Source organism: Pseudophryne corroboree, chromosome 11, assembly GCF_028390025.1.
Source record: "Pseudophryne corroboree isolate aPseCor3 chromosome 11, aPseCor3.hap2, whole genome shotgun sequence".
Classification (NCBI taxonomy): domain Eukaryota; kingdom Metazoa; phylum Chordata; class Amphibia; order Anura; family Myobatrachidae; genus Pseudophryne; species Pseudophryne corroboree.
In genome coordinates this window covers 181,820,194-181,838,400 of record NC_086454.1, presented here as the reverse complement: position 1 = coordinate 181,838,400, position 18,207 = coordinate 181,820,194, and the positions used below count along the sequence as shown (strand labels likewise).

Here is an 18,207-nt window from a genome sequence, read left to right as displayed (position 1 = left end):
AGACAATGGCTGTTCACACATTGCAGATAAAGAGCTCATTAATATATGTGGAAGAAAGGTTTATGCGTGGCTCTCCCCGAACTCCGAAGGTTTATGTTATTTAGGAAGGACACTACTTATAACCCTTGTTCGATTATCAAACAGACCTAGCATACGTTCCAGAAATGGAAACAATGTTCAGAAAATGATAGGAATATATAGATCATGAAAATTTTATATGTCACTGTCACGATTTGTTTGTGTCTTCTTCATCTACCCAGCAGAACCTCAATCGAATCCAAACATCAGTGTACAAAGACATAGGTACATGTATGTGTGAAATGTTCATCGCAAATCAGACATTATAGGCCAAAGCACTGTCCCAGCATACTCTATAGGTTGAATGTTGTCCCACACCCAACCAGAGGTCCCGTGACCGCCGAGTGCATATAGAGGATGTCTCGTCCTCCTCCCTGTCTTCCCCAAATATAGTCAAGTGTCTGATTTGCGAAATGCATACATACTTGTGTCTAGGTCACCGATTATTGTATGAAATATTTTTTATTATGTTAATAATTGATGGCAGTTATTGTTCACTGCCAAAGGGTGGACTGTCGAAGAAAAAAATATTACATAAAGAGAACATATAAACTACACACATATAAGTCGCTATACTTGCAAATACGCGCAGCGAGCACAGCAATGTATGGTAACACACGCATTAACACGGACAAGCCACAGAGATGGATTCGACACTTATTTCATGCAGTACATAATTGTGGTGGTATCAAGCGCCAGACATCATGATGATTTAAAATTATCTAATGAAGTAATGTCATGAACGTGTATTATTGGAACGAAACCAGATAAACCGGTCATGTTTACTATTGAAGCAACCAGATTGATGTGTAGATTCATTTGATGCTTGTTGTGAAGTTGTGGGACATTGCAGCGGATAATTATGATTACATGTATAAAAGCTAAAATCACTTTTATTAGAACAATAGATACTCCAAACAGGTAATGAACAGGAAACTCAGGCCAGCCCCTTTGGACGTCCCCAAGGCTGAACCTGTTCAGCATATACAAAGGAACTGGTGACTCATCGTGAATCTCCCCCAGAAACTAGATAACACATTGACCACACAGGAAGTTAGTGGCTGTAAGGTCTGAGACGATGATGGACTTGCTGGCAGATCAGTTCCTGTAGTTATTTACTGAGAGAGAGAGACATAAGATGCATTGGAGGGAATGGTAATTGTATCGCTGGCCTGTAACTGAAACTGTATGTAATGGCATGTAACTGTATGTAACTTTATGTATTAACTGCTTACTGTGTGAGTTGTAATCATGTAACTATAGGTATACTGTACTTTGTAATATATATATTGAATCCATATCCTTTTAATAACAAATATATACATCAATGAGCTTTGGAACTCAGATAATGTGTGGGTGTATTGTTTTCTCTTATGGGATGCAGTGTTTTGCAATGCATAGCGCACATTCATGGGATATGGTAATAAGAGATGCAGGCATTTACAATATATATTAGAGCGGGCATTTTAAATATTTGTGAGAAATCAATTTGGCATTCATACCTGGTTCTAACCACATAGAATACATTGTCAAAGGAGGATGCTATTCTTTTTTTTTTTTATTAACAACACCAATGCACAAACAAAATAATGGCAGTGCTATATCACCAGGGTCCCGTGCAATCAATAAACTCATAATCAACTGAGGACACAGAAAATCAAACAAACTCAATCTGTGAAGCACCATAAAACCATCAATGAAAAATTAAATTTACCTTTTAATAAGTAATACATACAAACAAACAAACAAACACACACAAACAATATTTTCCTCACAGTACTGAGGTCTTGGGTTTGATTCTCAACAAGGCCCTGTCTGTGTGGAGTTTGAATGTTCTCAAAGTATTTGCATGGGTTCCCTCTAGGTACATCCGTTTTCTCCCACAATCCAAAACACACCATTAGGCTAATTGGGTTCTGACTAAAAAGTAATCCTTGTGTACATGTGTATGTAAGTGTGGTAGGGAATAAAGATAGTAAACTCTGTCTCATAATGAGGCTCTAGAGGGGTAACAACTATTATGTGCAATTTAGCAGGTACAGTAGTCCTTAGACTTAACAGCAACAAAAGTGATGTCCCATAGATTATCATTGTTTCTCATTTAGGGACATGAGCAGCTTCCAATGAAGAATGGGTGATCTGGAATAACACGTAATGCGTTTCGCTGCAGGTCATGCAGCTTTTTCAAAGGTGATCTGACAAGTATACATGCTGGGTATTTATACCCTTAATAGCTACTGATTAGTAGCCATCAGTAGCCATTAAGGGTATAAATACCTAGCATGTATACTTGTCAGATCACCTTTGAAAAAGCTGCAGGACCTGCAACGAAACGCATTAGAAGTTATTCCAGATCACCCATTCTTCATTGGAAGCTGCTCATTGTGTGCCCGGACCTTTATTGGACTTCAACACGACCGTGCAGAAATAATTGGTGAACAGATTTGCCATTGGCGCCCATTTGCATCTATTTTCCACTGAGGACACCGCATTCTAGTGAGGATTCAGGACCCAGGCATCATCACCCATTATAAGGGACTTCATTCAGGGGACTTTCACCTCCAGCGGTAGTTATGTGGTAACGTTACTTCAGGACTGTGCCATCAGCCCTTTATCACTTAATCCCTACACCTATCTGCAGTCCATGTTAAATAAGGAACGGACACCATTATCTAAGCAGCCCATATTGGTGATTCTGAATGTTTTTATTTTTATGTAGCTTAATGTATATATTTTACTTGTTTTTATTAAATTAATTGGTTATTTTTTGACCTTTCAATCCTTCCATCTCCATGTGCCATATTTCTATCTTATTTTCACTTAAATTAGATATTTATTCCTATTGGATTTAAGTCAAGCACTGCTTCCTTGTACTATAGTGAGAGGCATCAGAACGCATTGGCTGATCATGTAGGATGGGACCTGCGAGTGCGCATTGGCGCCAGGAATGGGGTTATTGCAGTTGCATCACTAAGCGATGTGACCTGAATAACCCCCATAGTCATCATGAAATTATTCTCATCTGTGATAGTTTCGTTTAAATTCTCAATTTTGTTTTACATAAAAACAATAGTAAGTAAATTACACAAAACAGGTTTTCCCCAGCAAACCAAGGGGTTTTAGCAATAAGATTTGAACACTACATGGCGGTAGATAATTCGGAGATCTTAGTTACATACTGTATATTTTCAAAAATATGGTAAATCTCCAGGCCAATGTCAAGGATTCTTTGATACTGAAGGTCCCTAACACTGCACAACAGTACCCACTGTAGATCATATAATTGCCTACTGTAAGGCCACATGATCATAGCACTTACAAAAATATAAAATTGAGAGATAACTCACCGGGAGTCGCCCAAATGGCACTATAAGAAACCGCATGCTTTCCAAATGCTGGTCCCATTTGTGCCTCTTAGGACTGCAATATAAAGTGGAAGATGCTGGATCTGTTCCTGAGGTTCCTCCAGCATCAGAGATGCCTTGGCCTGGAGTCTTAACCATATATATGCAAATATATGTAACTAAAATCTCTGAATTATCAATTACAATTGGAATCAACAGTGATAAGTCAAACTGGGTAATAGACATAGGGGTAGGAAGGCCCTGCTCGCAAGCTTACAATCTATAGGGAAATAGGAAGAATACAAAAAGGATAGGCTCTATTTATAGCATATCAGTCACCAGTTTGCAAAGACAATCCTGACGGGATGTTATTAGATATGAATGCTTCTGAAGGTTATGTAGGCAGTTCAGGAATTTGATAGACTCGCCTGAATAGATGAGTTTTCAGGGAACGCTTGAAAGTTTGGAGGCTAGAGGAGTGTCTTATTGTGTGTGGGAGGGCATTCTATAGGGTGGGTGCTGCCCGAAGAAAGTCCTGCAATTGTAAATGGGAGCAAGTGATCTGTGCAGATGAGAGACGCAGATCTTGTGCAGAGCGGAGAGGTTGAGTTGGGAGATATTTTGAGATAAGCAAAGAGATATACAGATGGAGCCACGCAAATCGTGGCTCCGTCTGTGCCTGGGCGTGCCCGCCCGGGCGCACCTATCGCCGTGTCTGGGGCGCGCATCTGTGATGCGCACGTGCCCCATTCACCAGAATGAGAGCGTCTCTGTGCACTCCCAGTTTGACTAGGCGGACGGATCGCCTAGTCATGCCGGGAGCGCTCGTAGTGCGTCTCCATCTGTATGTTGGTGTAGTTTGGTTAATAGCTTTATATGAGAGTGGAAGTATTTTATATTGAATATGGTAGAATATGGGCAACCAATGGAGGGACTGACAGAGATGATCAGCAGATGATGAATGTCTTGCCAGGAAGATTAGCCTTGCAGCTGCATTCAAAATGGATTGTAGTGGTAAGAGTCTTTTCTTGAGAAGACCAGTAAGGAGACTATTGCAATAATCAATGCGGGAGATGATGAGTGCATGGATTAAAGTTTTTGCAGTGTCTTGTGTAAGATAAGGGTGTATTTTGGATATGTTTTTTTAGATGCATGTCACATGATTTAGAGACAGATTGAATGTGTGGAACAAAGGACAGTTCAGAGTCAAGGATGATACACAGGCAGCGAGCTTGTTTAGTAGAGTGGATAGTCGCGTTGTCAACAGTTATGGAGATATCAGGTTGGTAACTACTCTTGGCTGGCGGGAATATAATTAATTCTGATTTGGAAATTATGAGTTTGAGGTGGCGAGATGACATCCATGATGAAATGGCAGACAGGCATTCAGTGACATGGACCAATACAGATGGTGATAAATCTGGGGAGGATAGGTAGATTTGAGTATCATCTGCGTATAAATGATACTGAATTCCGAAGGAGCTGATTAGTTTACCAAGAGATGAGGTATAGATTGAGAAAAGCAGAGGACCTAAGACTGAGCCTTGCGGTACTCCAACTGATAGAGGTAGAAAAGAGGAGGTGGGATCAGAGAGGTGGGTGGGATCAGAGAAGTGAACACTGAAAGAGCATTTAGATAGGTAGGATGAGAACCAAGAAAGGGCTATGTCCCAGACACCTAGGGATTTTAGTGTTTGTATGAGAAGAGAGTAGTCAACAGTGTCAAAAGTGGCAGGGAGATCTAGAAGAATATGACCTGAGTAATGACCTTTCGATCTAGCAGATCATTCACTACTATGGTCAGTGCTGCCTCTGTTGAGTGTTGGGCATGAAAGCCTGACTGAAGTTGGTCCAGTAAATTGTGGGAGTTAAGAAAGTGTGTGAGGCGAGTATAGGCAAGTCTCTCAAGTAGCTTGGAGAGACATGGGAGCTGAGAGATGGGACGGTAATTAGAGAGAGTGTTTGGGTCAGAATTGTGTTTTTCAGAATGGGAGCAATCACTGCATGCTTGAACAGAGAAGGAAAGATACCAGTAGAGAGAGAGAGAGAGAGAGATTACAGATTTTAGTTAAGGTTGGGATAAGCACAAGAGACAGAGTTTCACTGACTTGTGAGGGTACAGGATCAAGAGGAGAGGTAGTGACAGGATCAAGAGGAGAGGTAGTGGAGTAGGAGGATGGGAAGAGTGTTGATACTTCATCTTTACTTGAGGGATCAAATGAAGAGAAAGTGCCAGAGGATTCATGTAGGGAATTGAGCAAGTCACGGGCTGAGTTAGTGTTAAAAAATAATTGCTAATACCCCACGGTGTCCTGTGGAAAAAATGGATTTGTGGATTTTTCTTGATTAGAATAACCCCTCCCTTTCAAGCACTTAATGTCACTCTCCGGAGTCTGCAACTTAAGGGGACATTTACTAAGCAGTGATATGAGCAGAGAAGTGAGCCAGTTGCATTCCAGTTCCAGTCCAGCTCCAGTTACATTCCGTTTATAGTTTAGCTCCAGTTGCATTCCAGTCCCAGTTTCGTCTCCAGTTGCATTCCGGTTCTACTCCAGCACCAGTTACATTCTGGTTCCAGTCCACTTAATTATTTGTAGCAAGGCTGAGTTAAATATTTTGCCATGCCTGGTCTACATTATTTTTTTGTAGTGCAGGGGGTTAAAGTAACCCTGAGGCTTTGGCAATCCCAGAAAATTGGGGTGACTCCCCAATTATCAAGAACACTGCCCAGTTTCACCCACTACCAGCCCCCAATGGCTGCATCCTGTCTCTGAGGCTACAGCTCAAGGAGCACGTGTGCAATGATGCAGGACCAGTACTGCACATGCCCAGAGTGGTCCTGTGCCTGTAAAGGCTCCCCACCATAAGAGATGTATGCAAACCATTTAGTTTGTATATGTTTCTGCATTAGGCCCCAGGATCTGTGTGAGAGCAAAATAAATCAAGTTCCTCCATTGTATTTGTTATAGGAATCTTCAACATTAAAATGAATTAGATAGATACAATAGATAGATTAGAATTTAGATGGAATTTATTAATCCAACATATGTGTCGGCAATCGCTCCTCCTCAGGGTTCAATACCAATATATAAAGACCAATATTTATACCATTAACATTCCCTCCTAAGCTGTAATCATACTCACCTGTGTTGTGCCACCAATGCATCCCACCACGTTTCCACAGATGATCTGGTGCGCTGGTGTATGATGGTATTGGCCAGCACCAACACAGGCTGTCAATCAAAGCATCACCGTGGCAGCCTACGAGTACATATACAAAATAGTGTTTTAAAATACAAGTGAGTACAAAAATTAAAAACAAAGACTGAGCAGTGCACATAACTATATATAAGTGGGATGAGGTTACGTCGCCGGTGGTCAGCATACCGACGTCGGGATCCCGAACACTCACAATGCTGCCAGCTGGAATCCCAGCTAACAGGGGCTTTTCCACTCGTGGGTGTCCACGACACCCATAGAGTGGGAATAGAACCTGTGGTGAGGGGAAGGATGAGCCGTTCTCTCCTATCAGCTCCTTCACTTTCCCCTTCTGTGGAACTGCTGTGCTTGGGCACTGGGGATCTGACGTTATGTTCTAGTGACCGTCCCCAGCGCCAAATGTCTATAGGAGAGCCACACCCATATAAGTATTACAAGCTTTACTATAGATATTCTCAGTATAACTATAAATAAACAATTTTAAGCTGATACCACTGAAGATACAAATGTAACTCCTGGAAAGCATGTGTTATATGAAACAATCAGGGTCGGACTGGCCCACAGGTGTACAGGGGAAACCACCGGTGGGCCCCACTCCTTCCTCTAGGGATTAGGTTCCAGTCTGTGCACTTGTATTATACATAGCAGATATGTTGCATTTCACTGCGCAAGTCTATTGTGTATTTCAAGCCTCTGTGGAGGCTGGTCACACCCCCTTTGTAGGCTGGCCACACCCCTAAGTATGGGCCCCTATAACTGCATTCCCCTGGAGGGCCCTTCATGCCCCAGTCCAACACTGGAAACAATGTAATCCTAGGGTTTCTTCAATCTGCTAGGTGATACTGTGTTGAGTTTATAAATCCATTTGCTCTCCAGTTGCATTAGATTTTACTGTGGTCACCTCCCCTTCTTAGTGGGGCGATGTGATCTATAATTTTGCATCTTATACTTGCCCTCCATGGCCTGCTTGTACATAGTGTCAGGCTACCGGCTGGTCACTTGACCCTGTGAAAAGTACAGTTTGAATGGCTGCACAAGGATTAGCAATTCTTTCCTTAAATTGACACTCTGGGCCAAATGTAATGGAGTGAGAGTTTCAGAAAGTGAGAGATTTGGTAAGGTTTTGCAGTTTTCTTTAAAGTGGCAATCATTTACACAGCAAGATCAACCTGGTTTTGCAGTGTAAAAAAACCTGCAAAACCTCACCAAATCTCTCACTTTCTGAAACTCTCACTCTATTACATTTGTCCCTCTGTCTTGCCTACATAGTATAAACCACATAGGCAAGACAGTGTGTATATCACAAAATTGGAAGTACAGGTTAATGCATAATTAATAGCAAAGTTTTACCAATATATGGATGACTTATAAAATCCCCTATTAACAATTTCCTACCTACATGTGGTACAACCGATACATCAATTACATCAAAGGCATCTGTTTTTTCAAGATACAAAAATGTTGGACCTTACTGAGCTTATTCAAATCTGACACTGTTATTTGACCAATCAATATTTAAGATTTTTTCCTCTCATACTGTATATGTTGTCATTAAACGTGTATTATGGAGGGCAGGTAATTCCTTATCTGATTAACAATTGGCCATCATATTTTAATCTCCTTACTAGCTTTATCACTGATGTTGGTATATCTAGTGACCCATGGTATAATTTTCCCCTTGTCAGTGTGGGTCCTGTTGGATTTAAATGTATGTTCAGGTTGAATTTTTTCAACTACGGTTTTAATGGCATCCAATGTGGAAGGTTTTATAACCGCGCTGTTGAAATGTATTTACCATTTGGTTCAATGCTTGACCTGTTTAATAGGGATCACTAGTCATTTGTTTCGCCTTCAACATCTACAAATAGGGCAACCCCTATTGCAACTGTAATGGGTGGAAACTGTTATGTTTCAACATGGTGTTTCTATCTGTTGGTTTTACAAGAAGAGATGTACTAATGTGATTGTTGCTGATCTCCAGGAAATTAATTTCTGATGGGGTCATGTGCGTTTCGCCACACTGTCTGATTTGTTATGTTTCTCTAACGTCCTAGTGGATGCTGGGGACTCCGTAAGGACCATGGGGAATAGACGGGCTCAGCAGGAGACATGGGCACTTTAAGAAAGAATTTAGATTCTGGTGTGCTCTGGCTCCTCCCTCTATGACCCTCCTCAAGACCTCAGTTTGAATCTGTGCCCGGACGAGCTGGGTGCTGTTCAGTGAGCTCTCCTGAGCTTGCTGTAAGAAAGTATTTTGTTAGGTTTTTTTATTTTCAGGGAGCTCTGCTGGCAACAGACTCCCTGCATCGTGGGACTGAGGGGAGAGAAGCAGCTCTACTCTCTGCAGATAGGTCCTGCTTCTTAGGCTACTGGACACCATTAGCTCCAGAGGGATTGTACACAGGATCTCACCCTCGTCGTCCGATCCCGGAGCAGCGCCGCCGTCCCCCTCGCAGAGCTGGAAGACAGAAGCCGGGTGAAAGAAGCAAGAAGACTTCGAAATCGGCGGCAGAAGACTCCAGTCTTCACTGAGGTAGCGCACAGCACTGCAGCTGTGCGCCATTGCTCCAACACTACACCCACATACTCCGGTCACTGTAAGGGTGCAGGGCGCGCGCGGGGAAGGGGGGGGGGGCGCCCTGGGCAGCAATTAGAGACCTCTTTGGCAAAAGTTTGCATATATACAGTTGGGCACTGTATATATGTTTGAGCCCCCGCCAAAAATTGTACATTAAAGCGGGACAGAAGCACGCCACTGAGGGGGCGGGGCTTCTTCCTCAGCACTCACCAGCGCCATTTTTTCTCCACAGCTCCACTGAGAGGAAGCTCCCCAGGCTCCCCCATGCAGATACACGGTAGAAGAGGGTAAAAAGAGAGGGGCACATAATTTGGCGCAAAAAGCAATATTACAGCGGCTACTGGGTTAACATTAAGTTACTGTGTTATTCCTGGGTTATATAGCGCTGGGGTGTGTGCTGGCATACTCTCTCTCTGTCTCTCCAAAGGGCCTTGTGGGGGAACTGTCTTCAAAAAGAGCATTCCCTGTGTGTGTGGTGTATCGGTACGCTTGTGTCGACATGTTTGACGAGGAAGGCTATGTGGAAACAGAGCGGGAGCAAATGACTGTGGTGTCTCTGCCGACGGCGCCGACACCTGATTGGATGGATATGTGGAAGGTTTTAAATGATAATGTTAATTCCTTGCATAAAAGGTTGGATAAAGCTGAAACCTTAGGACAGTCAGGGTCTCAGCCCGTGCCTGATCCTATGTCGCAGAGGCCATCAGGGTCTCAAAAGCGCCCACTATCCCAAATTGTTGACACAGATACCGACATGGATTCTGACTCCAGTGTCGATTACGATGATGCAAAGTTACAGCCTAAATTGGCTAAATCGATCCGTTATATGATTATAGCAATTAAGAATGTGTTGCATATCACAGAGGAAACCCCAGTCCCCGACAAGAGGGTTCATATGTATGGGGAAAATAGGCAGGTGGTGACCTGCCCCCCTTCACACGAGCTAAATGAGTTATGTGAAAAGGCTTGGGAATCTCCAGATAAAAAACTGCAGATTTCCAAAGGGATGCTTATGGCGTATCCTTTCCCGCCAACAGACAGGTTACGCTGGGAATCCTCCCCTAGGGTGGACAAAGCTTTAACACGCTTATCCAAGAGGGTAGCCCTGCCGTCACAGGATATGGCCACCCTAAAAGATGCTGCGGATAGAAAGCAAGAGGGTACCCTGAAGTCCATTTATACACATTCAGGTACCTTACTAAGGCCGGCAATTGCGTCCGCCTGGGTGTGTAGTGTTGTAGCAGCATGGACGGATACCTTATCTGAGGAACTTAATACCTTAGACAAGGATACTATATTAATGACCCTGGGGCATATAAAAGTCGCTGTCCTATATATGAGAGATGCTCAAAGAGACATTAGCCTACTGGGCTCTAGAATAAATGCAATGTCGATTTCTGCCAGAAGGGTCCTGTGGACTCGGCAATGGACAGGTGATGCCGACTCAAAAAGGCACATGGAGGTTTTACCTTACAAGGGTGAGGAATTGTTTGGGGACGGTCTCTCGGACCTGGTCTCCACAGCTACTGCTGAAAAGTAAAATTTTTTGCCATATGTTTCCTCACAACCCAAGAAAGCACCGTATTATCAAATGCAGTCCTTTCGATCACAAAAAGGCAAGAAAGTCCGAGGTGCGTCCTTTCTTGCCAGAGGCAGGGGCAGAGGAAGGAAGCTGCACAACACAGCTAGTTCCCAGGAACAGAAGTCCTCCCCGGCTTCCACTAAATCCACCGCATGACGCTGGGGCTCCACAGGCGGAGCTAGGCCCGGTGGGGGCGCGTCTCCGAAATTTCAGCCACAAGTGGGTTCACTCCCAGGTGGATCCCTGGGCAATAGATATTGGGTCTCAGGGATACAAGCTGGAATTCGAAGAGATGCCCCTCACCGATACCTCAAATCGGCCCTGCCAGCTTCCCCCTTAGAGAGGGAAATAGGGTTAGCTGCAATTCACAAATTGTATCTTCAACAGGTGGTGGTCAGGGTTCCCCTCCTTCAACAAGGAAAGGGTTATTATTCAACCATGTTTGTGGTACCGAAACCGGACGGTTCGGTCAGACCCATATTGAATTTAAAATCCCTGAACATATACCTGAAAAGGTTCAAGCTCAAGATGGAATCGCTCAGAACGGTCATCGCAAGCCTGGAAGGGGGGGATTTTATGGTGTCTCTGGACATAAAGGATGCATACCTTCATGTCCCCATTTATCCACCTCATCAGGCATACCTCAGATTTGTGGTACAGGATTGTCATTACCAATTTCAGACGTTGCCGTTTGGTCTCTCCACGGCACCGAGAATATTTACCAAGGTAATGGCGGAAATGATGGTACTCCTGCGGAAGCAAGGGGTCACAATTATCCCATACTTGGACGATCTCCTCATAAAGGCGAGGTCCAGAGAGCAGTTGCTGATCAGCGTAGCACGCTCTCTGGAAGTGTTACGACATCACGGCTGGATTCTAAATATTCCAAAGTCGCAGTTGATTCCTACGACTCGTCTGCCCTTCCTGGGCATGATTCTGGACACAGACCAGAAGAGGGTTTATCTCCCGATGGAGAAGGCTCAAGAGCTCATGACACTGGTCAGAAACCTATTGAAACCAAAACAGGTGTCGGTGCATCACTGTACGCGAGTCGTGGGAAAGATAGTGGTATCATACGAGGCCATTTCCTTCGGCAGGTTCCATGCGAGGACCTTTCAATGGGATCTACTGGACAAATGGTCCGGATCACATCTTCAGATGCATCGGTTAATCACCCTATCCCCCAGGGCCAGGGTGTCTCTCCTGTGGTGGCTGCAGAGTGCTCACCTCCTCGAGGGCCGCAGATTCGGCATTCAGGACTGGGTCCTGGTGACCACGGATGCAAGCCTCCGAGGGTGGGGGGCAGTCACACAGGGAAGAAATTTCCAAGGTCTGTGGTCAAGTCAGGAGACTTGCCTCCACATCAACATCCTGGAACTAAGGGCCATATACAACGCCCTACGCCAAGCGGAGTCCCTACTTCGCAACCACCCGGTTCAGATTCAGTCTGACAACATCACTGCAGTGGCTCATGTAAACCGCCAAGGCGGCACAAGGAGCAGGGTGGCGATGGTAGAAGCCACCAGAATTCTTCGCTGGGCGGAGAATCACGTAAGCGCACTGTCAGCAGTGTTCATTCCGGGAGTGGACAACTGGGAAGCAGACTTCCTCAGCAGGCACGACCTCCACCCGGGAGAATGGGGACTTCATCAAGAAGTCTTCGCGCAGGTTGCAAGTCAGTGGGAGCTGCCACAGGTGGACATGATGGCATCCCGCCTCAACAAAAAGCTACAGAAGTATTGCGCCAGGTCAAGAGACCCTCAGGCGATAGCTGTGGACGCACTGGTGACGCCGTGGGTGTTCCAGTCGGTCTATGTATTTCCTCCTCTTCCTCTCATACCCAAGGTGCTGAGAATCATAAGAAAAAGAGGAGTGAGAACAATACTCATTGTTCCGGATTGGCCAAGAAGGACTTGGTATCCAGATCTGCAAGAAATGCTCACAGAGGACCCGTGGCCTCTGCCTCTAAGACAGGACTTGTTGCAACAGGGGCCCTGTCTGTTCCAAGACTTACCGCGGCTGCGTTTGACGGCATGGCGGTTGAACGCCGGATCCTAGCAGAAAAAGACATTCCGGATGAGGTCATTCCTATGCTGAATGCTGATAAGGGCTAGGAAGGACGTGACGGCTCAACATTATCACCGTATATGGCGAAATATGTTGCTTGGTGTGAGGCCAGGAATGCCCCTACGGAGGAATTCCAGCTGGGCCGTTTCCTTCACTTCCTACAGTCGGGAGTGACTTTGGGCCTAAAATTGGGCTCCATTAAGGTCCAGATTTCGGCCCTATCCATTTTCTTTCAAAAAGAACTGGCTTCTCTGCCTGAACTTCAGACGTTTGTAAAGGGAGTGCTGCATATTCAGCCCCCTTTTGTGCCTCCAGTGGCACCTTGGGATATTAACGTGGTGTTGAGTTTCCTGAAATCACACTGGTTTGAACCACTCAAGACGGTGGAATTGAAATATCTCGCCTGGAAGGTGGTCATGCTACTAGCCTTGGCTTCGGCTAGGCGTGTGTCAGAATTGGCGGCTTTGTCACATCAAAGCCCTTATCTGGTTTTCCATGCGGATAGAGCAGAATTGCGCACCCGCCCACAATTTCTGCCAAAAGTGGTTTCATCCTTTCATATAAACCAACCTATTGTGGTGCCTGTGGCTACTAATGACTTGGAGGATTCCGAGTTACTGGATGTGGTCAGGGCTTTGAAGGTTTATGTAGCCAGAACGGCTAGGGTCAGGAAAACAGAATCTTTGTTTATCCTGTATGCTTCCAACAAGCTTGGGGCGCCTGCTTCAAAGCAGACTATTGCTCGCTGGATCTGTAACACGATTCAGCAGGCTCATTCTGCGGCTGGATTGCCGCTGCCTAAATCAGTTAAGGCCCATTCCACAAGGAAGGTGGGCTCTTCTTGGGCGGCTGCCCGAGGGGTCTCGGCATTACAGCTTTGCCGAGCGGCTACTTGGTCAGGTTCAAACACCTTTGCAAAGTTCTACAAGTTTGATACCCTGGCTGAGGAGGACCTTGTGTTTGCTCATTCGGTGCTGCAGAGTCATCCGCACTCTCCCGCCCGTTTGGGAGCTTTGGTATAATCCCCATGGTCCTTACGGAGTCCCCAGCATACACTAGGACGTTAGAGAAAATAAGATTTTACTTACCGGTAAATCTATTTCTCGTAGTCCGTAGTGGATGCTGGGCGCCCGTCCCAAGTGCGGACTTCTTCTGCAATGCTTGTATATAGTTATTGCTTCAATAAGGGTTATATTATAGTTGCATCAGGGTTGATCTGATGCTCTGTTGTTGTTCATACTGTTAACTGGGTAAGGTTATCACAAGTTATACGATGTGATTGGTGTGGCTGGTATGTATCTTGCCCTGGATTACCAAAATCCTTTCCTTGTACTGTCAGCTCTTCCGGGCACAGTTTCTCTAACTAAGGTCTGGAGGAGGGTCATAGAGGAAGGAGCCAGAGCACACCAGAATCTAAATTCTTTCTTAAAGTGCCCATGTCTCCTGCGGAGCCCGTCTATTCCCCATGGTCCTTACGGAGTCCCCAGCATCCACTACGGACTACGAGAAATAGATTTACCGGTAAGTAAAATCTTATTTTCTCTAAAATCTCTTTTAAATCACCTTCACTACCCGTCTAAAAAACTAGTAAATTATCTATAAATCTTAGATAAGTAGACGAATACTTAGTTACCGTATATACTCGAGTATAAGCCGACTTTTTCAGCACTTTTTTTTGTGCTGAAAAAGCCACCTCGGCTTATACTCGAGTCAGTGACAGGCAGAGGCAGAGCAGTGTGAAGGAGGGACACGGAGCGCACAGCGCGCGGCTCTCCTGTGTCCCTCCTGCATCTCCGGCGGCAGCAGCGGCGGTTCTATTACAGGAAGTACCCGTTCGTGACCTCTGATCACGAACCGGCACTTCCTTTAATAGACCCGCCGCGGCCGCCGAAGATGCAGGAGGGACACAGGAGAGGCGCGTGCTGTGCGCTTCGTGTCCCTCCAGAAGACAGCGCGGGATCGACGGAGGGGTAAGTAACAACACTGTGGGGCATACCTGGCACTTGGGGAGGGAACGTATCTGGCATCATGAGGGGGCGTATCTGGCAGCACTGTGGGGGCATATCTGGCAGCACTGTGGGGGCATATCTGGCAGCACTGTGGGGGCATATCTGGCAGCACTGTGGGGGCATAACTGGCAGCACTGTGGGGGCATATCTGGCAGCACTGTGGGGGCATATCTGGCAGCACTGGCAGCACTGTGGGGGCATATCTGGCAGCACTGTGGGGGCATAACTGGCAGCACTGTGGGGGCATATCTGGCAGCACTGTGGGGGCATATCTGGCAGCACTGTGGGGGCATATCTGGCAGCACTGCGGGGGCATATCTGGCAGCACTGCGGGGGCATATCTGGCAGCACTGTGGGGGCATAACTGGCAGCACTGTGGGGGCATATCTGGCAGCACTGTGGGGGCATATCTGGCAGCACTGTGGGGGCATATCTGGCAGCACTGTGGGGGCATATCTGGCAGCACTGTGGGGGCATAACTGGCAGCACTGTGGGGGCATATCTGGCAGCACTGTGGGGGCATATCTGGCAGCACTGTGGGGGCATATCTGGCAGCACTGTGGGGGCATATCTGGCACTATGAGGGCATATCTGGCACTGAGGGCTGTGTACGGCTAGAGCTGCATTTCCCACCCTAGGCTTATACTCGAGTCAATAAGTTTTCCCAGGTTTTTGTGGTAGAATTAGGTGCCTCGGCTTATATTCGGGTCGACTTATACTCGAGTATATACGGTACTTAGTCTGGGGCTATGTAAGCGTTCAAGTTTTTTATGAAAAGGGAACTGACTAGTGTGTTAAGTTAGGTGGCAAGGGCTAAGGGAGGAAGTAGGGGGCAGGGAAAGTTTACAGTTACCAGCTGAACAGCCTTCATATAGGAATAGGATGAGTAGCATTGCCTGGGGGGGGGGGGGGGGGGGGGGGGATACATAAGGGGGTGGGGGAGAAGTGAGCAAACTTCCTCTTTTGTTCTAGTAATCCAGTCGATAACTAGCTACCCACCCGATTAATTTTATTTTTAAGATATGCAGTCCCTAGCTCCACATGGCTGCTGCAAGCCACCACCAGTACACTAGATGCAGCACTGACGGCCCGGCGCTATTCACACCACTGCCACCTAGGCCCACTTTCTCACTGGGCCCAGGTCTCAAGTCTCGACAGTCCCCTCTGAAATGCCGCTATCCCTCTTTCTACATGGCTGCTGCATGCCTCCACCTGCTGCGCTAGGTGCAATACCGCGACCCTGCACTATCTATACCGCTGCCACCAGGACCCTGAAGCCTCTACTGCTGTGATGCCCAGAGGGGAAGGAGGAGCCATTCTCTCCTATAAGCTCCTCCCCTTTCCCCTTCTGTGCGACTGCTGTGCTTGGGCACTGGGGATCTGCCGTCATGTTCTAGTGACCGTCCCCAGCACCAAATGTCTATAGGAGAGCCGCCAGCTGGATCCAGGGCAGGGAGGAGAGGAGGTGGTCTGTCTGGAGGAGAGGATTAAGTCTACACACCCCAGACCACCACATTTCCTCCCTCCTCTCATCTCTTCTCGAGTCACCTGCGCTTCTTACTTCTGTCTGCCTTTGACTGACTGTCTGCCTGCTCTCTGAGGAAGTTCTGCAGCTGCCTTTGTGACCACTGATGGGGATCTGAGGTCACACTGCAGCTCTACCATGTGTCCAGGTAAGTAAATTGCAATTAGTACTATATCTGTCACCCTCTTCCTCTCCCTGTGATCCTTTGCCTGTCACCCGTATCCTCTTCCTCTCCCAATCATTCTATTTCTGTCACCATCTACCTCTCCCTCTGTCTCTTCCTGTCACCCTCTGCCTCTACTTGTCACCCTCTTCCTCTCCCCATCACCCTCTCCCTTTCACTTTCTCCCCATTCTCAAAATCTCCCTGCCACCTTCTGCCTCTCCCTGTGACCCTCTTCCTACTTTTGTCATCCTCCGCCTCACCCTGTGATCCTTTTCCTGTCATATTAATAGTCTCTCCTTCAGTCTATTCCATCTTTTCTCCCTGTTGGCCATTACCTCTCCCTGTCACCCTCTACCTATCAAAGTAACCCACTGCCATGTGGCATATTATGAGCTATTATGTACTAAGGGCACTACAATGTGGCATAAAGTATACTAAGGGTACTGCAATGTGGCATAATATGTAGAGATGAGTGGGTTTGGTTCCCTGAGAACCAAACTCCCCGAACTTCACGCTCCAAGTCCGGTTCAGAGTCCTGCTCGGGTTTTCCCACCAGACTCGGAAACCAGAACGAGGCAAAATGTCATCATCTCGTTGTCGGATTCTTGCAGATTTTGAATTCCATATAAGGAGCCGCGCATCACCGCTATTTTCACCCCAGTCCTGGAGAGTGTAGCGAGAGGACATGTCTTCTCATTGTCTGTGCAGGAGAGTGGCATGGCGCGTGGGGTGGCGACCTGCTCTTATGTATCATTCCGGTGGTGCTGTCTTGTGCTGCATCAGTCCAGTGGTGGTGTTTTGTACTGCATTTGTCCAGTTACTGTGGTTGTGTCCTGTGCTGCCATAAGTCCAGTCCAGTGGTGCTGTCTTGTGCAGCATCAGTCCAGTGATGGTGTTCTGTGCTGCCATAGGTCCAGTTGTGGTGTCCTGTGCTACCGTAAGTCTAGTGCTGCTGTATAAGTCAGGTCCAGTGGTGCTGTCTTGAGCTTGGTCAGTCCAGTGGTGGTCTCCTGTGCTGCTATAAGTCCAGTGGTGGTGTCCTGCACTGCCATAAGTCCAGTAGTGCTGCTGTATAAGTCCAGTCCAGGGGTGCTGCAGTATAACTCCAAGGGTATTGCCGTATAACTCCAGGGGTACTGCCATATAACTCCAGTGGTACTGCTGTATAAGTCCAGTCCAGTGGTGCTGCAGAATAAGTCCAGTCCAGTGGTGCTGATGTATAAGTTCAGGGGTACTGCCATATAAGTCCAGAGCTACAGCCGTATAAGTCCTCATACCGACGCGGGTCCAGCTACCTGGACTTATACGGCAGTACCCTTGGACTTATACGGCAGTACCACTAGACTGGACTTATACGGCAATACCCCATGACTTATATGGCAGTACCTCTGTACTTATACGGCAGTACCCATGGACTTATACGGCAGTAGCCCCGGACTTATACGGCAGTACCCCCGGACTTATACGGCAGTACCACTGGTCTCATACGACAGTACCACTGGATTTATACTGCAATACCACTGGACTGATAAGGCAGCACCACTGGACTTATGGCAGCACAGGACACCACCATTGGACTTATGGCAGCACAGGACACCACCACTGGACTGATGCAGCACAATACAGCACAACTGCACTGG

General features: G+C 46.5%; 1 long non-coding RNA gene across 2 annotated transcripts in view; it reads right to left on the bottom strand.

Moving 5' to 3' along the window:
* Window positions 1–994: 994 nt before the first annotated feature.
* The window catches only part of LOC134969284 (uncharacterized), a 119,578-nt gene continuing 102,365 nt past the window's right edge, over window positions 995–18,207 (bottom strand). For both annotated transcript variants that reach the window (XR_010189444.1, XR_010189443.1), the window contains exons 2-3: window positions 6,567–6,683; window positions 995–1,196 (exon numbers count right to left, since the gene is read on the bottom strand). This is a non-coding gene — a long non-coding RNA (uncharacterized LOC134969284). The remainder of the gene's footprint in view (window positions 1,197–6,566; window positions 6,684–18,207) is intronic.